A 17,194-nucleotide genomic window follows, 5' to 3' on the forward strand; every position below is an offset into this window, starting at 1 on the left:
TCCCTAGAAACCACCCTTGCCTCCCCGGCAGTTTAGCTCCCATTCAGAGCTTTCTGTCGACTTGCTGATCGCCCAACACTCACCTTCCCCCTCACCTGCTCCCTCTGAAACGGCCCAAGGCTACTGCTCATCAACAACAGAAATGTCAGCTCTCACAGCCTGGGTGCCTCAGCCTCTCCAGGTAACAACAGTAAGACGGGCAGAACAGGGAGGGAGGTACACGACCCAACGGAAGGACAAGCATAACCAATCCACGGGAGGCAACTAAAGGCAGTGCCACCCGGGAACAGGCGGGTGTGTGCACTTTTCGAAGTAAAGAACCAGCACCCGGAGAGAAAACGTGCCCAGGCCACGAGAGGGCCTCTGCGAGGCAGGCGCGGGGACCAGGAACAAGTGCCCCCAGAAAGCCGCAGAGTCCGCGGAACTGAGTCTTTAGATAAGACAGGGACTGAGGCTTCCGAGCATCAAGAAATCGTTGTTTTGCTCCCATTTGATATTTCTGAGGCTCCCCCGCCCCCCCGAAAGGTACAAATGACATTCATAGTACAACTACTTCAGATCCAGAAGCAATTACTCCTAGAAACACAGTTCTAAACCAGCTGTACCAAAACATCTCCTTCTCCAGAAAACCCAAGCACATTCAAGTGAAATCCTGGCTGCTGTTTGGCTTCAAGGCCATTAACTGTGGAAATAAAGAATACTTCCTCCAGCCCAGCCGGCGTGGCTCAGTGGTTGAGCGTCGACCTATGAACCAGGAGGTCACGATTCAATTCCTGGTCAGGGCACATGCCTGGGCTGCAGCCTCGATCCCCAGTGTGGGGTGTGCAGGAGGCAGCCGATCAATGATTCTCTCTCATCAGTGATGTTTCTATCTCTTTCTCTCTCTCTCCCTTCCTCTCTGAAATCAATAAATATATATTAAAAATAAATAAAAGAAAACGTCTTAAAACAAGCACTTTCAAAGGTCCCCCATCCTGGAGGAGGCCAAAAGCTCGAGCAGGGGTCCAAATAGGACCCACCAAAAGGCGGGGGGGGGGGGGGGGGGGGGGGGCCGCGCAAAGGGACAGAAATGTGCCTTTTATCCGCCAGGAGGAGTTACTCCATGGACTCTGCTATGGCTGCTTTTCGCCCTCAGCCCCTGTGGACATGCTGCCGCTCATGGCGAAGGCACTCTGCAGGGGGATTAAATTAAGGGCCTTGAGATGGGAGACTATCCTGAATTACCCAGGTGGCCCGATGTCATCACAAGGGTCCTCAGAAGAGGGAGGCAGGAGGGGGGTCAGGGGCGTGGCAGTGGAGTGATGCTCTTTAAGATGGAAGAGGGCGGCGGGCAGAGAAGGGGGGCCTCCAGAAGCCGGGAAAGGCAAGAAAACAGACTCGCCCTGGAGCCTCCAGAGGGACAGGTGCTGTGGACACCTTGATTCCACCCCAGCGAGACCTTTCACACTCCGACCCCACTTGTGTTGTTTTATGTCACTCAACTTGTGGTAACGTCCTACAGCAGCGGTCGGCACACTGCGGCCCCTTGAGTGTGGCTCTTCCACAAAATACCACGTGCGGGCGCGCACGGACAGTGCGTTTGAAACTTCGTGGCCACACTCAAGGGGCCAAAGAGCCGCAGTTTGCTGACCACTGTCCTACAGCAACAAGAGAAAACGAACACGCTCATTTATTCAAGAAATTTGTTGTTGTTGTTAATCATCACCTGAGGACGGAAAAGGGAAAGATAGAGAGAAACATCGATGTGAGAGAAACACAACAACTGGTTGCCTCCTGCACAAGCCCCGACCAGAGCCCGGGCTGGGGAAGAGCCTGCAACTAAGGTACCTGCCCTTGACCAGAATCGAACCCAGGACCCTTTGGTCCGCAGGCTGACGCTCTATCCACTGAGCCAAACCGGCTAGGGCTATTGAACATTTTTATTATGGGCCTGGGATATCTACAGCAAAGGACAAGCTGCACACAACCCCCGGCTTACGACGTCCAGCCCACAGAAATGAGGGACCCGCCCACAGTCGATGGGGCTAATTACAAGAAGTTTGCTCTGGAATCTTTCACTCGGGCACAATGATGAAAAATGCTAAACTGCAGCTACATCTGGGCTGTCCCCGGCCAAGGCTTCCACCTGACCACTGGCCCTACAAACATTTCTAAATAAAACCAGTGGTGCCTCCTTCTCACCCACACACCTGGCAGGACTGCAGGTTGAACGTCATTAATTTAAATTTACATGACTAGTTCTTACTAAATTAAAAACCACATTGGCAAAGGCAAGAGCAGGCAAAATCATTTACCAGCCATTCTGGATCATCAAATGTCCACATTAAATGTTATTATGCCTGCTTACTAAAAATCAAATGTCTTTTAATTCTGAAACTTGACAGAAAGCATGCGTTCTATAGGCACTGCTCAAGAGGCTTGCTAAAATCCAAGGCCAAACTCCTGCCAGTTCACGCATTTCCCTTAGACTCCGCCCTGGGCAGGGCTAGACTGGACACTCCCAGTCGTCTTCCTGGGGACAGGACCCTCCTCTGAGAACTCACCGGTCCCCACCCCCACCTCCAGGAAGTGCTAGGAGACTGGCAGCCCGGCCACACCTGCATTGGCATCGCTGAAAAAGAGAAAGAGAAGAAAACCTGGCACACATGAGCCACTCTCCTGGGAGGTCAGAATTGTGTCTGTGGGTGTGAGATGCTTGAACCTTGTCCTCTCAGCAAACACAACCATTCGCCAAGTAGTAACTGAGCACCTACTGTTCAGATGAAAAGCTTCCCACCAGAGGCTCAACCAGAGAGAGCCAGGAAACCAGACGGGGAACACACCACACCGGGGTCTGCACTAACCCTGCAGGCGCCATGTTCTTAGAGAGCCTCCCCCCACTTTGTAACCAAGCTTCGCACTAGCTGGGCACGCTACTGGCTTCTCTGGACCGCGGTCTCCCCATCTAAGACTCGATTCCAGACGTGCCTGCCAGTTCCAAACGCTGGTGATCCACAGCCATGGAATCGCAAATGCTTCACTGTCAAAGCAGCTCTCGTACCACTTCTGGGGCTGGAGCCTACATTCCTACACAAACCTGGCGCTGCCAGACAGTGCAACTGAGTCACCATTGCTATGGCAACGGCGCCCGTGGGGGAGGAGCTGACACTGTTCATCTTCGCCTTCCACAGCAAGGCTGCACAGAGGAGGTCTTCCCGCCCAGCTTCCCCTTGGAGCAGGATCGGCAAGGTACAGTCAGACCCAAGAGGAACATGCAGTGGAGGCCTCCAGGGCCCGCAAAGCATAAGCAGTTACAGACTCACACGCCGGCCTCAGAGCACGAGAGGGGTCTTTCCCGAGGCAGATTTCACTGGACCCAGATTCAAACTACAGATACAATCACTCCGTCTCCCCCAATTGTAGGTAGTGTCATATTTGGGGCCTAGCCCAGCCCCACACCCATCTGGCTCCTCTGCCTGCCCCGCTGGTTTCCACAAACATCAGGCCAGGAGCACTAGCTGTCAGTAGGGATTTAAACAGCTTCCAAAGATCCGCTGAACGTCTGTCTGTCTCATCTGTCTGTCTCTCTTTCTCTCTTACACACACACACTCCACTCGCCTCCTCCCAGGGCAGAAAGAAGTGCAGCAAACAGCTGGGCAGCTGGGTGTGATTCATGAGCGGGTTGAGGTGAGAGAAGGCATTTCTCTGCTTTCTCCGCGGGTCAGAGGCGAGCTCATTCAAGCATGACTCACGCCGGGATCCGTGGGACGAGACCTGGCTGAGAGGCCCAGTCCTCGCGGGCAGGCACAGAACCAGCCTGCGCGTAGCCTCCGCATTCATGCTGCTTTCCCTCTCTATTGTGGCAACAGGATGCATTTTTGGTTTCCCCCCCAAACAAAATCTAATTGGGATCCTCAGTGTCACATATAAAACAGATGCGAGCCACCAGCGCCCTGCCTGGGGGAGCCGCCTGCGAGCCAACCTCCTTGTAACCCTCCTTCCCAAGGCGCCGCCATGGGGGCCAAGAGCATTCTGAAATGGGTGGCCATTCGGCAGAGGAAACAGCGCCTAAAGTCCAGGGCAGACAGCTTTGGGGAAGGAAGAAAAGGACATTTAAGAACAATTTCAGGTCTGCGTGTTTTGGCAAGTCCTCTAAAGACCTGCTCTGAGAGGGGCAGGCGTCCCTGGAACAAGACAACTCCAAACATTCCCAGCAAAGGCACTTCACACCAAGCCCGCCTCCCCAGACAGCAGTCCCACCTGTCAAACAGGTTGCGGTTCTGCCTGCTCGCGGCCCCCGCTCCCCCTCCCCCCGAGAAAATCGCCCTGCGCTCCATCTTATCGAAAGCCATTTCCGGTTCAGGATGAACTTCACTCTGCACTTGGGTACCAGCCAGTGTCAGCCACCCAGCCAGACAGGCAACTGGGGATGGCCTTGGGATGGCTGCCATTCCCTGGGGAGCCACTGCAGCTACCCAGTCAGGGCTGGGGACAGTGGCCTCCAACATTCCTGAGAGCCAGGCACCCTGCTGAGCACCCAGGCCTCACTGAGGACCCCTCACAACAGTTCTTTCTAGAAGATACTACTGTCATCAGCCTGCTTTAACGAGAAGACACCAAGATGCAGTCAGAATATGGAAGTAACTTGTCCAAGGTCACGGGACTACATGACCAGGCTCAGACCTTGTGTCCAGAGGACCCGACTCCCGGCCGCTGCTGCTTAGCTGCGGGAGGCAAGTGCACAGACAGGAAAGAGACACACTGGATCTGAGGTCAGTCCACCCAGGCTGAAGGCAGCCCCTGGCAAAGTCTCCAAATAACAGCCTTTCCTTCCTCCGGTGCTGCCACAGCCAGCGCCACACCAGCACCTCCCAGCTCCGCACAGGTCTCCCCGGTGCCAGGAACACTGGTCAGAAACACCTCCTGGTGTCTCGAGCATCCTCAACCCTCAGGACACCAGACGCATCACCACATGGCCCGTTCCGGCAGACACCAATGCTGACAAAGGGCCCACTGCGTGCTCCAGCCCAAGGCTGCCCTCCAGGGCCCAGACCCACCATCCACCAAAACCGAGTTCAGCACATGTGCCACAGCCGAGGCGCGAGCAGAAGCCCCGGCCTGAGCGCGGGAGAAAGGCAGGCGGGGTGTCCGCACAGAAGGAATGGAAAGCTCCTGTCGCCGGACCGCACACGAGAAGCCCGACCCAACGGGCCAGCGCCAGCTCCGGAGCAGCCAGGCGCTCAGGAAGGTGTGGTCATTAGACAATGCACTCGCTCTGTCTCACTCGAAACGTAAGGGACCCTCAGCACGAGGTCCGGGTGGAGGGTCAACCACCAAGTCCACCCTCTCCACAGGCCAAGGTCTGGCAAACGAGAACCTGCACGTCAGGAAGGCGCCATACACTCCACGTGCTCAGACGTCCACGGAGCACGAGGCATGCGGCCTCCGAGCCGCCCGGTGCTGGGGTGCTGGGGTGCTGGGGTGCTGGGGTGCGGAGGCACTGAGCACCAGTCCTGGGTGGGCTCCACAAGCGCCTCTGCAAAGGGCCAGAGAGTACGTGCGGCACTGCGGGCCACAGGGCCTCCACGGCCACGGCTCGAGCCTGCCCACGCACAGCGCACATCCACACAGGGCACGGCTGTGCCCCACACAAGCTCCCACCCGCAGACGGAGGCCGGCGGATTCAGGGCTGCAGCTGGCTGGCCTCTAGTCTGAAGGGAGAAGGGGTGTGGGAAGGAATGCATTACCATGACATGACATTACCATTGCCACAGAAAGGGTTCCACTGGGCACCAGATGGGGCGGGAGGAGGGCAAGTGGGGAACCCTAGCTGGGTCTGGCAGGGGGACTGGTGCTGCCTCACTTAGCAACAGCAGCAGCATACACCCTACACCCCACACGCGCACCCCACTCCACACTTGAGCTGTCAGAGGCTCCCTACAGGCACCCGTCAGGAAAGCAGGCTGCCTCTGGAGAAGCCGGGCACCCACCTGCCCCCGCTCCCTGGCAGCCAGGAGCAGGCCATCTGGGGAGCTGAGCCCAGGCTCGGTTTGCAGCACAGGCAGCCCTTCTACCTGCAGAAGCCCCGAGGGGGGGGGGGGGGTGCTCTTTAGGAAAGGTTTGTGGTGTCCTGCAGATTACAGACAGCCCCAACCTGTCCCAGAATCAGCTGCCTGAAAGCAAGGCCTGCGGGACAAGGGGTGGAAGTGGGGTCCTGGTAACCCAGCGCTCCTTACGGCAGACACCAGCCACCACCAGGAGGCCCCGCCCCCTGAGGAGACAGCACCTTGGGGAAGCAACCGAAATTCAAAATAAGAAACAAGGCCTGCCGTAACCGGTTTGGCTCAGTGGATAGAGCGTCGTTGGCCTGCAGACTGAAGGGTCCCAGGTTCGATTCCGGTCAAGGGCATGTACCTGGGTTGCGGGCACATCCCCAGTAGGGGGTGTGCGGGAGGCAGCTGATCGATATTTCTCTCTCATCGATGTTTCTAACTCTCTATCCCTCTTCCTTCCACTCTGTAAAAAAATCAATAAAATATATATATTTAAAAAAAAAAAAAAAGAAAGAAACAAGGCCTGTGCTGCGGGGACCAAAGCACTCCTCACCCCCGTCTCCTGCACACCTGGGTTTGCAAGCCCCAGCCTGGCCTCCCTCAACCAGAGTGGGCGCTCCCTGCCAGAACCACGCCACAGCATGAGCACCTGTTCACACGCCCGTCATTCCTCCCGCTGTCCAGAGGCAAGTCCAAACCCTCTAGCCCAGTGGTTCTCAACCTTCCGAATGCCGTGACCCTTTAAAATACAGTTCCTCATGTGATGGTGACCCCCAACCATAAAATTATTTTCGTTGCTACTTCATCACTGTAATGTTGCTACTGTTATGAATAGTAATGCAAATATCTGATATGCAGGATGTATTTTCATTGTTACAAACTGAACATAATTAAAGCATGGTGATTAATCACAAAAACAATATGTAATTATATATGTGTTTTCCGATGGTCTTAGGCGACCCCTGTGAAAGGGTCGTTCGACCCCCAAAGGGGTCGTGACCCACAGGTTGAGAACCGTTGCTCTAGCCGAACACACTGGCCTGAACCGCCACCCAGTCTCATGCCCGCCCCCCAACCTCCTCTATCCAAAACACAGTTTGCATCTCACCTCTGCCCCACAGACAAAGGCCCGTTTCCTCGGGGGTTAAACATAGACGGATACCATTAGCCACCTCCCGGGGGTCGTCAGGAATAAAGGAGAGAACAAGTGCAACACGGTGACCAGTGCCTGTGCCCGCCCGCCCTGAAGGCTCTCTACCAATGGCAGCCACTGCCCTGGCTCCGCGCTGCTCGCCTCTCAGCGGCCCGTCCCACTGTCACCCTTACAACAGCTCATCCCTCCAGACTCCTGCGCGCAGGGAGGCCTCCGGTTCCCGCACACCCTGGGCGCGGCGCCCTGGTGCCCCTGCTTCCACCTTCTGTGTTCCAGGCCCCACTCTGGCACATCAAGCTTAAGGGCTACGAGGCAGATGACAGACCTTCAAAACCAGAAGGATCAATTCGCGGTGCCGAGGATCCGTCAGTGGACCCCTCAATTAATTCCCAGGAGACAGGCATGCACTGAATTCTCAGAAAACCCTCGTGAGATGAGCTCTCCCCTGTGGCTGCATTGTAAACAACACCAAGCTGCCCATTTCGGGGCTCCTGCCTCAGCACCAGCAGCAGGGCTCTGGGAGCCAGACCACTGGCGTTCCACACCCGGGGGCCTCAGGGAGGTGGGGGACCCTGCTCACTGGGTATCCTTAGCGTTTCAGTAACAAAGGAACATGTGCTTGATGTAGAAAAGCTGCAAAGCTTTACAAAACCCAGGGAATGCCACCGTGACCGCTCCTGGCACACCGGTCTCCCGGCACCAGGACAGTCCCATTCCAGGCCCTGGGGCCGCAGGCTCATTGTCAGCCTCCTGTACTCGCGGCTATGCTGTGCTTGCTTCCTGTTTCACAGGAGTTCGGCAATGAAGGTCATACAACACTGGGCGTAAGTTCTAAGCGGCTTTGCTACTTGTTTTTAAAATCATGAAGGTGATTTTCAGGAGAGCTTAGAGGAGACGGCAGGCAGGCCGGCCGGGCAGAGGCAGAGGCACCCACACCCACAGGGGTGTCCCGGTGGCAGCGACTTTCCCACAGGAATAATGTCACCTGGAGCAGCTGGGCTCTGGGCACCAGAGGACAGCCTGGTAGGCAGCCTTTCGTGACGTCAGGAGAAAGTCTTCCCTCCACCTTCCCAAACTCACGTCCTCGCAGAGACAGGGTGGTCTGCCCTCCACCAAGTAACAGCACTGCTGCCACCGACACGCAAACAGCCTCCGAGCCAACCAGCCCTCCCCGGGGTGTCGGCAGGAGCCAGGGGCCCCTTGGCTGGCTGTTGCACTCAGTGGGGACAGGACGTGTGCAGAAGGCCCTGGGAGGAGAGAGACCATGGTCACAGGTGCAGCACAGAGAAGGGATTCTCGAGGGCGCACTCCTGCCCTTCAGGCCGCACTGCACCTGCAGGCCCCTCCCTTCTCAAGAGCTGCTGAGCGGAAGGGAGGAGTTCACTCTCCATCTATCTATAAAAGTAAAAGCGCAATATGCTAATTAGACCGGACGACCTTCCGGACGAAGCCAGGGCTGTGAGGGAAGCCTGGGTCCCGGGTGCCAGAGGGAAGCCGGTGCTGGCAGCCAGGGAAGGCAGGCCTACTCTTGCACGAATTTCATGCATCAGGCCTCTGGTATATATATAAGGAGCTGGGAGCACATGACCAGACGTCCCCGCCCACCCTGGCAACTCTGCAGCCTCTACAGCAAACGGCAGCTCTAGCTGACACAAGAAACAGCATGACTGATCATGTGAGAAAAGCGGCCGAGCGGCATAATCAACACATATAACACGATGACTCAAACAGGTGTGCATAAATATGTACACACATCCCAGAGATGGCCCTGAATTCAATTCCATTCGGTTCATAGAAACACTATTTAGAATACAGAGGGTCCTGATTAAGCAAGGCAGGACCACAGGCATCTATGGCTCACCCTTCCAAACCCCTAAAATGAAAGTAAATCCTAGCTGGTTTGGCTCAGTGGATAGAGCATCGGCCTGAGGACTGAAGGGTCCCGGGTTCGATTCCGGTCAAGGGCACAAGCCTAGGTTGCAGGCTCGATCCCCAGTAGGAGGTGTGCAGGAGGCAGCTGATGAACGATTTTCTCTCATTGATGTTTCCATCTCTCTCTCCCTCTCCCTTCCTCTCTGAAATCAATAAAAGTATATTTTTTTAAAAAATGAAAATAGACAACAAAGAGAATCCAAAAGACAGGGCCGATGTGGGCAGGGGCAGACAAAGAACGGACAGGAGCGGCAGGAGGTTTGGCAGACTGGAGGGTCCTGCAGACGGAGGGCTGCAGACGACAGAGCTGTAAGGGCAGAGCTGCAAGCAGGGTGGGGGGGACTGAAGGTGGGAGCCAGGGAGGGGCTGCACCTGCCCAGCTGGCCTCCCACATCCCGTCTCTCCTTCTGGATAAATTAAACAGGAGAAGTCCGGGCTGGAGAACACCAGCGTCAAAGTGGATGGGGTGAGGAGAGAAGCTAAAACGAGAAGTGAAGTAAAACTGGGGTAACCAGTCACGGCAGCTGCAGGCCCCTCTGCTGCTGGCCTCACAGGAAGGTGGCAGACAGACATAGCTCGTCCCTCTGTCCCCCACGCCCAGGGCAAAGGCAGGGGTCTTCTCTTGAAAACCTTTACACAGACGCTTGAGGCTCAAGAAAAAAGGCCAGCCTCCCAGTTTCCAATCAGCTGTGTGTGCCCAAGACCACAGACATCTGAGACCTCGACTAGAAGGCCGACCACGTAAACAAAGAACTGAGAGGAAACAGACAACGCCAGAAACCAGAGTTCACAAAATAAATCACATAAATTAATATCCGCAGAAAATCCAGACGATTCTGCACCCACGCAACCAAAACAGGGTTTTTTTCCTTAAGGGACAATCCGAAACCAGAAAGCCTCAGGGAGGATTAAACACTGAGAGCCGAAGCCCTGCAACCTCAGGTTGATCATAAGCGACATGTCAGACGGAGCCCCGCTGCAGGCAGTCTATGAACACCGGGTGGCGCTCCTGAGCAGGGTCATGGGAAACAAGGAAAATCTGATAACTCACCGTCCAGAGCAACTACGAGACACGCGGCTAACGGTGGCAGCTGGAACAAGGGCGTCGGGTGAAAGGAAGGAGACCTGAATGGAGTGCAGACTTTAGTTCATAACCATGTATCGGTTGGTGAGGCAGCTGGGACATACGCACACACTAAGGTAAGACCTTTAGGACAGGGGACACTGGAGCAGGGTATACAGGAACTCCAGCTTTCCTGTAACTCCACACTTTTTAAATCCACAGAACAAATGGAAGAATACAGTCAATGAAATCTCAGAAAAATTAACAAGGAGATGAATGCTAGTCTCTCCTCCACTCTGAATTAAAGGACTAACCCAGGAGTTCGAATTTCACTAGGAGTCCCCGAAGCACGGAGAAAAAACAGAGGGGAGGAAATGACCAAATAAAAATTACAAGAAAAATTCCCAGAGTCGAAGTCCTCAAGAGCAAGTGCTCAGAATAACAGATATAAAAAGAACACAAGGTACGACATGGTTTCATTACATTATGGCTGAAGAACGCACAGCCTCTGAAAGCTCCCCCCACCCCCAACCCCGCCCCCACCCCCACCCCCACCCCCGCCAAAAGGTCCAGGAAGAGCCAGCAGGATGCAACGCCTCCTCCCGGGCAGCAGCAGCGTGTTGCTCCCAGCAGCATTCCCCTTCCGGGGAAATTATTTTCAGGCCAGAACCCAATACTCAGCTGGCCAGATCAACTATGGCAGCGATGGGCAAACTTTTTGACTCGAGGGCCACAATGGGTTCTTAAACTGGACCGGAGGGCCGGAACAAAAGCATGGATGGAGTGTTTGTGTGAACTAATATAAATTCAAAGTAAACATCATTACATAAAAGGGTACGGTCTTTTTTTTAGTTTTATTCACTTCAAACGGGCCGGATCCGCCCTGCGGGCCGTAGTTTGCCCACGGCTGGGCTATGGGGACAGAAAGGGACTTTTCCAGATTCATACAAGGACTCAAAGAACAAGAGAGCAAAGCAAGACAGAGGCCAATGTCACAGGGGCCACGCCTGCCTTTCTCCTTCCCAAGAGAAGGAATCTCGTCCTGCCCCAGGCAGCCCTCGGGCCTAAAGGGGCTGACCCGCCCCAGCTGGGGTGGAGGGGAACATGCCTGGGCTAAGAGAAAAGCGCCCCGACAGCTAGTGACTGGCTCGGAATGACCCACCCAGGCAAGGAAGACACATGGAACACTGGACCCACCAACCCACCTGCAACTTGCGCACCTCTGGACTCCACTTAACGGAGCCGGAAGCCTCTAGTGAGCTGTTGTGTAAAGCAGCTTTAAACAGCTGCTGATGTTTGACACTCAGATCTCCCAACTGATACCCACGGGATCCAGGAAACAAGAGGTCCAGCAGGGGGAGCAAACACAAGTCCCAGCATGACAACCAAGGAAGCCCAAGAGGGGGGCAGCTGCACCACAGGCAGAGCGGGCGTCCAGGCAGGAGAGCAGCCGTCCAGGCAGAGCGCAGCCCCCGTACCAGGAGGGCTGGGAGGGGGGCTCCAGGACTCGGAGGAGCTGAGAGGTTATCTGACAGAGCTGCGCAATTAGCAAACAGCATTTGTGGCACTTTCTTGGAGCAGATGTAAAACGTAGAAGACACAAGTTTTCTGCAGTGACTTCATCAGTCTTTCCCGGTTTGGCAGTGTCCTAGTAAGAAATTTTGTCTTCTCCAAGGCGGTAACGAGATTCTCCGATGTTTTCTTCTAGCCGCTCCGTTGTTTCATCTTTCCTGTTGGGCTCTGTAAGCTCGAAGTGCTTGTGCATGTGAGGCAGACTTTCCCCGACACGGAGAATCTAATGTCCCCAGGACTTTGTTTGAAAGGGCCATCTTTTCCCTTTGTCATGTGACGCCTTTGTCATAAATTAAGTGACTGCTCACGGGCAGTCTGTTTTGAGGCCTCCACTCCACTCTCACCCCTTTGTCTAGCCTTCTGCCAGCGCTGCGCTGCATCCGTGACTGCGCTGCTACAAAACCCTGACATCTAGTAGGACGCGCCCCACAGCTTTGCTCTTCTCCTGGCAACGCTTTAATTGTTCTTGGCCCTTTCATTTCATACAAATTTCAGAATCAGTTTGTCAATTTCCAAACAAAACAACAACAGAAAAGCCTGCTGGGAGTTTGACTGAAATTACAAGGCCTCTAGAGATCATTTCTGGGGAAAACCACCATCTTTACAAAGCCGAGTGCCCGGGAGTATGTGGAGCAAGGACACGTCGCGTGCACTACTGGTGGCCACGGCACCTGGTACAACCACTGGAAAACTGGCAGCTGCAGTGACCTGTGACCCAGCAATTCCATTCCTGCATTTACACCCAACCCAACATGTGCACGCAGGCATCCAGGGCCAGGTGCAAGAATGACAGCTCAGAAGGGAAACAAGCTACAAATCTACCACCAGCCGGAAGGATCAATATTGTATGCACATAAGGGAATACTATTCACAAGACCAAATACATTATCACACAACTACAGCGGTGAAACTCACAAATATAACATTTCATAAAGAACCAGGCACAGCCCTGGCCGGTTTGGCTCGGTGGATGGAGTGTCAGTGGACTGATGGGTCCCTGATTCAAGTCCGGTCAAGGGCACATGCCCAGGTTGTAGGCTCGATCCCCTGTAGACCCCGTAGGCCAGAAGGCAGCCAATCAATGATTCTCTCTCATCATTGATGTTTCTATCTATTTCTCCCTTCCTCTCTGAAATCAATTAAAAAAAAGAAAAGAAACAAAATATCATGTTGTGGGCTCAATCCCCGGCCCTGGAGGCAACTATTCAATGTGTCTCTCTCACATTGATGTTTCTTTCTCTCTGTCTCTCCCTCTCCCTTCCACTCTCTCTTAAACATCAATGGAAAAATATCCTTGGGTGAGGATTAACAAAAACAAAAAACAAAATGTACCCAGGAACTGGCAAATGAAAGAAATATATGGCACAAAGCTCTATTTCAGTTTCTCCTTCCTTTTCTACCTGCAAATAATGGTGAATTAGCAAGTGAGAAGGACTTTGCAAATGCCACCAAATTCTATGTTTGTTTGTAAAATCTGATTTCGTAGAGAACAGAAATTGGAGATGGCATTTGTAATGGCCTGTTCCTTGTAACCAAATCAACAGAGCGTTTCTGAGGGCCACTGACCCAGAGCCAGCGCCAGGTGATTAAATCGGCGGATTCATGTGAACCACTGGGCCCGGCACCAGGACCGGGCACTCAGGATGGCTCCTGGCAGGGGAAGCTCTCGCCAGGAAAGAGCCAATACTGCACCGCACCCAGTCCTGGCCCTGAACCTCCCCACGGGCATGTCTGTTCTCTAATTTGTATATTAGTTATCTTTGTAACTGACAAATACCACCAACACACATTCGCTGTAACCAATTCAAGTGATACAAAGCAAGTCAACCCAACTCAAAAAGTAACCCGTTAACTTGGTGGGTACCCTCTGCCCCTTTACCATTTTGTATAAACCTATCAGTAGTTTGTGGTCTTCAATTTTCATTGTATAAACGTGGGAAGGTACCACTGTGCTGCAGCTGTGTTACACTATACTGTTAAGTAACAAACTATATTGTAATTGCATTAGAACATGGATGCTTTCTTCTCTGAATAGAACTACGGCCGTCTTCCCAAGAAAACGCACGCTGATCCGCCTCCTTCTTCATGGTGTTACACAGTGTCCACCTGCAGCTGTGCCACACTCACCCACGCCCTGCAGACATGGAGATTACTCCACTGTGTACCGTGACAAGCGAGGCCACAACCAACACCCCAGTCCGTGTATGTTAGCACACCTGGACCAGTATTTCTATGAAGCACACTTGTAGTTTGTGTGCAAAGAACGGAAAGGCAAGAGAAGAGATGAGGGGAGTAACCCTCCCAGAGACCCCAGGCCTTTAATCAGGTCAGTTCCCAGGAGGCAGAAGCCCGTGAGCAGCAAATGCCAGAGGGACACACCCCTCAGCCCACTGAACAAGGAGGCCAAAGCCGGCTTCCTATGCCAGCCCTCCAGCCGCTGCCTTCAGCCGTGAGGCAGAAAGAGGCAATAGTGGCTTCCGTGGGAGCCCCAAGGAGACGCCTTAGTAACCAGCATGTCCCACCTGGGCGCTCGGTGAGGCCGTCACAGCTGCGCGGAGGTCCCGCCAGCCACTGCCGGGCAGCTGTCCTGGCTGTCACCCCCACTTCCCGCTGAGATGGCGGCTCAGAGGGCGAGCAGCAGGCTCCTCCTCGCTCAGTCACATCCTCTCAGGGCGGAGGCCTGTGCACAGGCCGTTTGCTTACACAGAGATGGTTTCTCAGCCCAACCCCATTCTCTTTGATGAAAAGAAAGAAATCCAAGCAGCCTGAAGACGGAGAGGTGAACCGGGCTGAGCTGGTTTAAATCATCTCGCAGAGAACACGCCCTCGGCCCTTTACTCTCCAAGACACAGGGCACTGGGCCACCAGTCAGGAAGCCCAGGGCTTCCGTAACAAGAAAGAACCCAGAAATAAGGGCCAGGGGTGCCCCACGCACCTGCACAAGCATGCCGACCGCCACTGCAGAGGGGGAAACAGGAGCGTGCCCTCGCTGCACACACCAACTCTCTCCACTTGCTTTTATACTGAACCAGTAGCACAAAGCCCTTCCTCATGCTAACAGGCTATCCTCAGGACTCCGCAACCCTCCCCACTGCACTCTCCCCCCCATTCCCAGACTAGCATAGACTGGCTGCCTCCCTTCACCCTCCCAAGTTCACAGCACAGAGCACACAGCCCACCTCCCCCCGCACCCGGCTCCCGTGTCAATACCAAATGGTTAGCTTCCAGATCCTTGGAGAGCAGCACTTGCTGGTTCAATCTGCCTTTGCCACGGCTAAGAACTACCAATAGGATGGTGATACTTCCGGGGCGGGCACAGAGTTACAGTGGTCTTTTTCCCCCTGAAGAGGACAGGAAAGGACCAAAGTGATGCTGGCGACCCATTTGTAAAACGTCCTTTACGTGCACCTGGAAACATACGTTTTCCAGTGTCAATTCAGGTGTTTAAAACTCAGATGCACAGTTCAAACATTCACTAGCAGAAAACTAAACTTTTCCAGACAGTACTAACTCTTGATCTGAAAAAAGGCCCGACAGGCAGGAAGGAAGGACTTCCACTTCCTGCTCTGTGCCTTCTGAGTACTGGGTTTTTGTAACAAGCCCGCACGGCCACTGTTGCATTGTGTTTAAAGTCTTGCTAAACTAAGCAACATAGAATCAACAGCTTACGCAGTTTCTGCGATGACGGGCTGGTTGACTGGCTGGCCTGCCTGTGTTCCCTGGAACTGTGCCAACGTGAGAGCAACGCTGAGCCGGGTTCCAACCTCACGGCGCTCACAAGGAAACAGGCTCGAAGGGGTAAACAACACTTGTTCAAGGTCCTGCTGCGGAGGTGTGCGATGCGGAAGCGAACGCTGCACGCCCGGCTGGCTGCAGCCGCCAGAATGCAGAGCCCTTGCACCCACAAACTGCCTTCACATCTACCTCCCCAGACCTCACTAGAACTCTCCAAGAGCAGAGCGGACTCAGTGTGGGGCAGCCCATGATCAAAGCCCTTGTCAGGTGGAACTGACCTTGGAGACAGGGAGGACCTGGGTTAAGGTGTCTGAGCTCCTGGTGGTGAGAGCAGGGGCTATTTGATTTGGGTCAAAATCCTCAGCATTTAGCACTGAGCTCAGCACACAATTAGGAACACCAACATCTAGTAAACAGACGGCCCCAAGTGTATCAGCCTGCCTACGGCAACCCCCCAGGCCCTCAGCTGGTGGAGTCCAGGAGCCATTAATAGCGTGGTTTACCCCAGCCCTTGCCCCGTGCCAGGCCCCTTACACACACCCCCACCTCCAGGGGGAAGGTGTTACTATCACCTTATGCAACGAGGAGCGGAGCGAGGCTCCGAAAGAATCAAACATCTTAATCACCCCGCTTGCAAGTGGCAGAACCTGGACTTCAAGGCAGCGGACCTCAAAGCTGGGGGCTACTCTCCACCGAGAAGGGGCCGGGGGGTGTGGCACGTGCACCCCAGGAATCTCCCAGGGGCTCTGGGAACTCCGTGGAGGCGGTCTGCGCTCTCTGCCAGCCTCTGCGTAAAGTCTGGAAGAAAGCATCAGTGACACATGCCATCGTGTCAGCTGACACTGAAAGTCAGACTCGGACTAGCTTCCTGTGCCTCCCGCCACAAGCCCGTCCAGTTCCCACGTCAGCCTGCCCTGCCCTGGCCACCGCTGCAGGGAGACCACGTCGAAGTCTGTGTCGCGCCTGTCGCCTGTCCACACGGATCGGAACCTAACGCTCTCCACCAACTGAGCAAGATCGGGGAACCACGGACACCCAAATGCCCACCCAAATGCCCCCTTGCTCAGCGAAGGCCCAGGTCAGAAACACCCTCTCACATATGATTGCACGTGAACTGACACCATTTTGAAGAGGAATTTAGCAGAATTCTTCCCGAAACAATATCCAACTAGAAGAGCCAACACTGCAGACACTCCCAACAGGCTTATATACCAATTGTAATTTCGAAAAGAAATTTGGCAGAATTTCACCAAAGTTGTGTGATATCCAAAAATTAGAAATAGCCCGGAAGCCCAACAGGAAGCGGGTAGAATCAAGGATATCCACAAAACAGCCTCTGCAGCTGCCACAGCGGGCGGTGCAGCGACCGGCACGGGCTGCACAGCAGGACGCCGGGCACCTGATTAAGGGAAAGGGGCAGCGCCCCCAACACAGAATCCCATGGGGAGCACACGCGCATCTCGTCTTCTGGTGGCACCACAAGAAGCTACTTGCGGCGACTGCGTTTCGGAGACTGGGTAAGGGCCTGTACCTTCTAACACGGCTTGAACGTCCTACTTTTTTAAAAAAGTCAACTGGGAATACATGGGCACGAGATGGAGAGGTATTTTTGTTTTCTTCACACACTTATTTATTTTTTAAAACCTAATAAACATTATTTTTCAACACTGAAAGTGTGGTACATCTGTCCTTACTAACATGGAAAA

At 54.2% G+C, this 17,194-nt stretch overlaps 1 protein-coding gene across 10 annotated transcripts in view; it reads right to left on the bottom strand.

Moving 5' to 3' along the window:
- Positions 1–17,194, bottom strand: part of PRRC2B (proline rich coiled-coil 2B) — a 77,876-nt gene that overhangs the window by 53,004 nt on the left and 7,678 nt on the right. The window contains exon 1 of one of the 10 annotated variants that reach the window (XM_070430418.1): positions 84–335. The exons of the other annotated variants lie outside the window; for them this stretch is intronic. The gene's annotated coding sequence lies outside the window, so the exon portion shown is untranslated. Of the gene's footprint in view, positions 1–83; positions 336–17,194 lie in introns of those variants that run through there. 10 annotated transcript variants of the gene reach the window in all.

The sequence above is a fragment of the Myotis yumanensis genome, unplaced genomic scaffold, assembly GCF_028538775.1.
Source record: "Myotis yumanensis isolate MYYU_CA2020_CCGP unplaced genomic scaffold, mMyoYum1.0.hap1 SCAF_12, whole genome shotgun sequence".
Lineage (NCBI taxonomy): Eukaryota > Metazoa > Chordata > Mammalia > Chiroptera > Vespertilionidae > Myotis > Myotis yumanensis.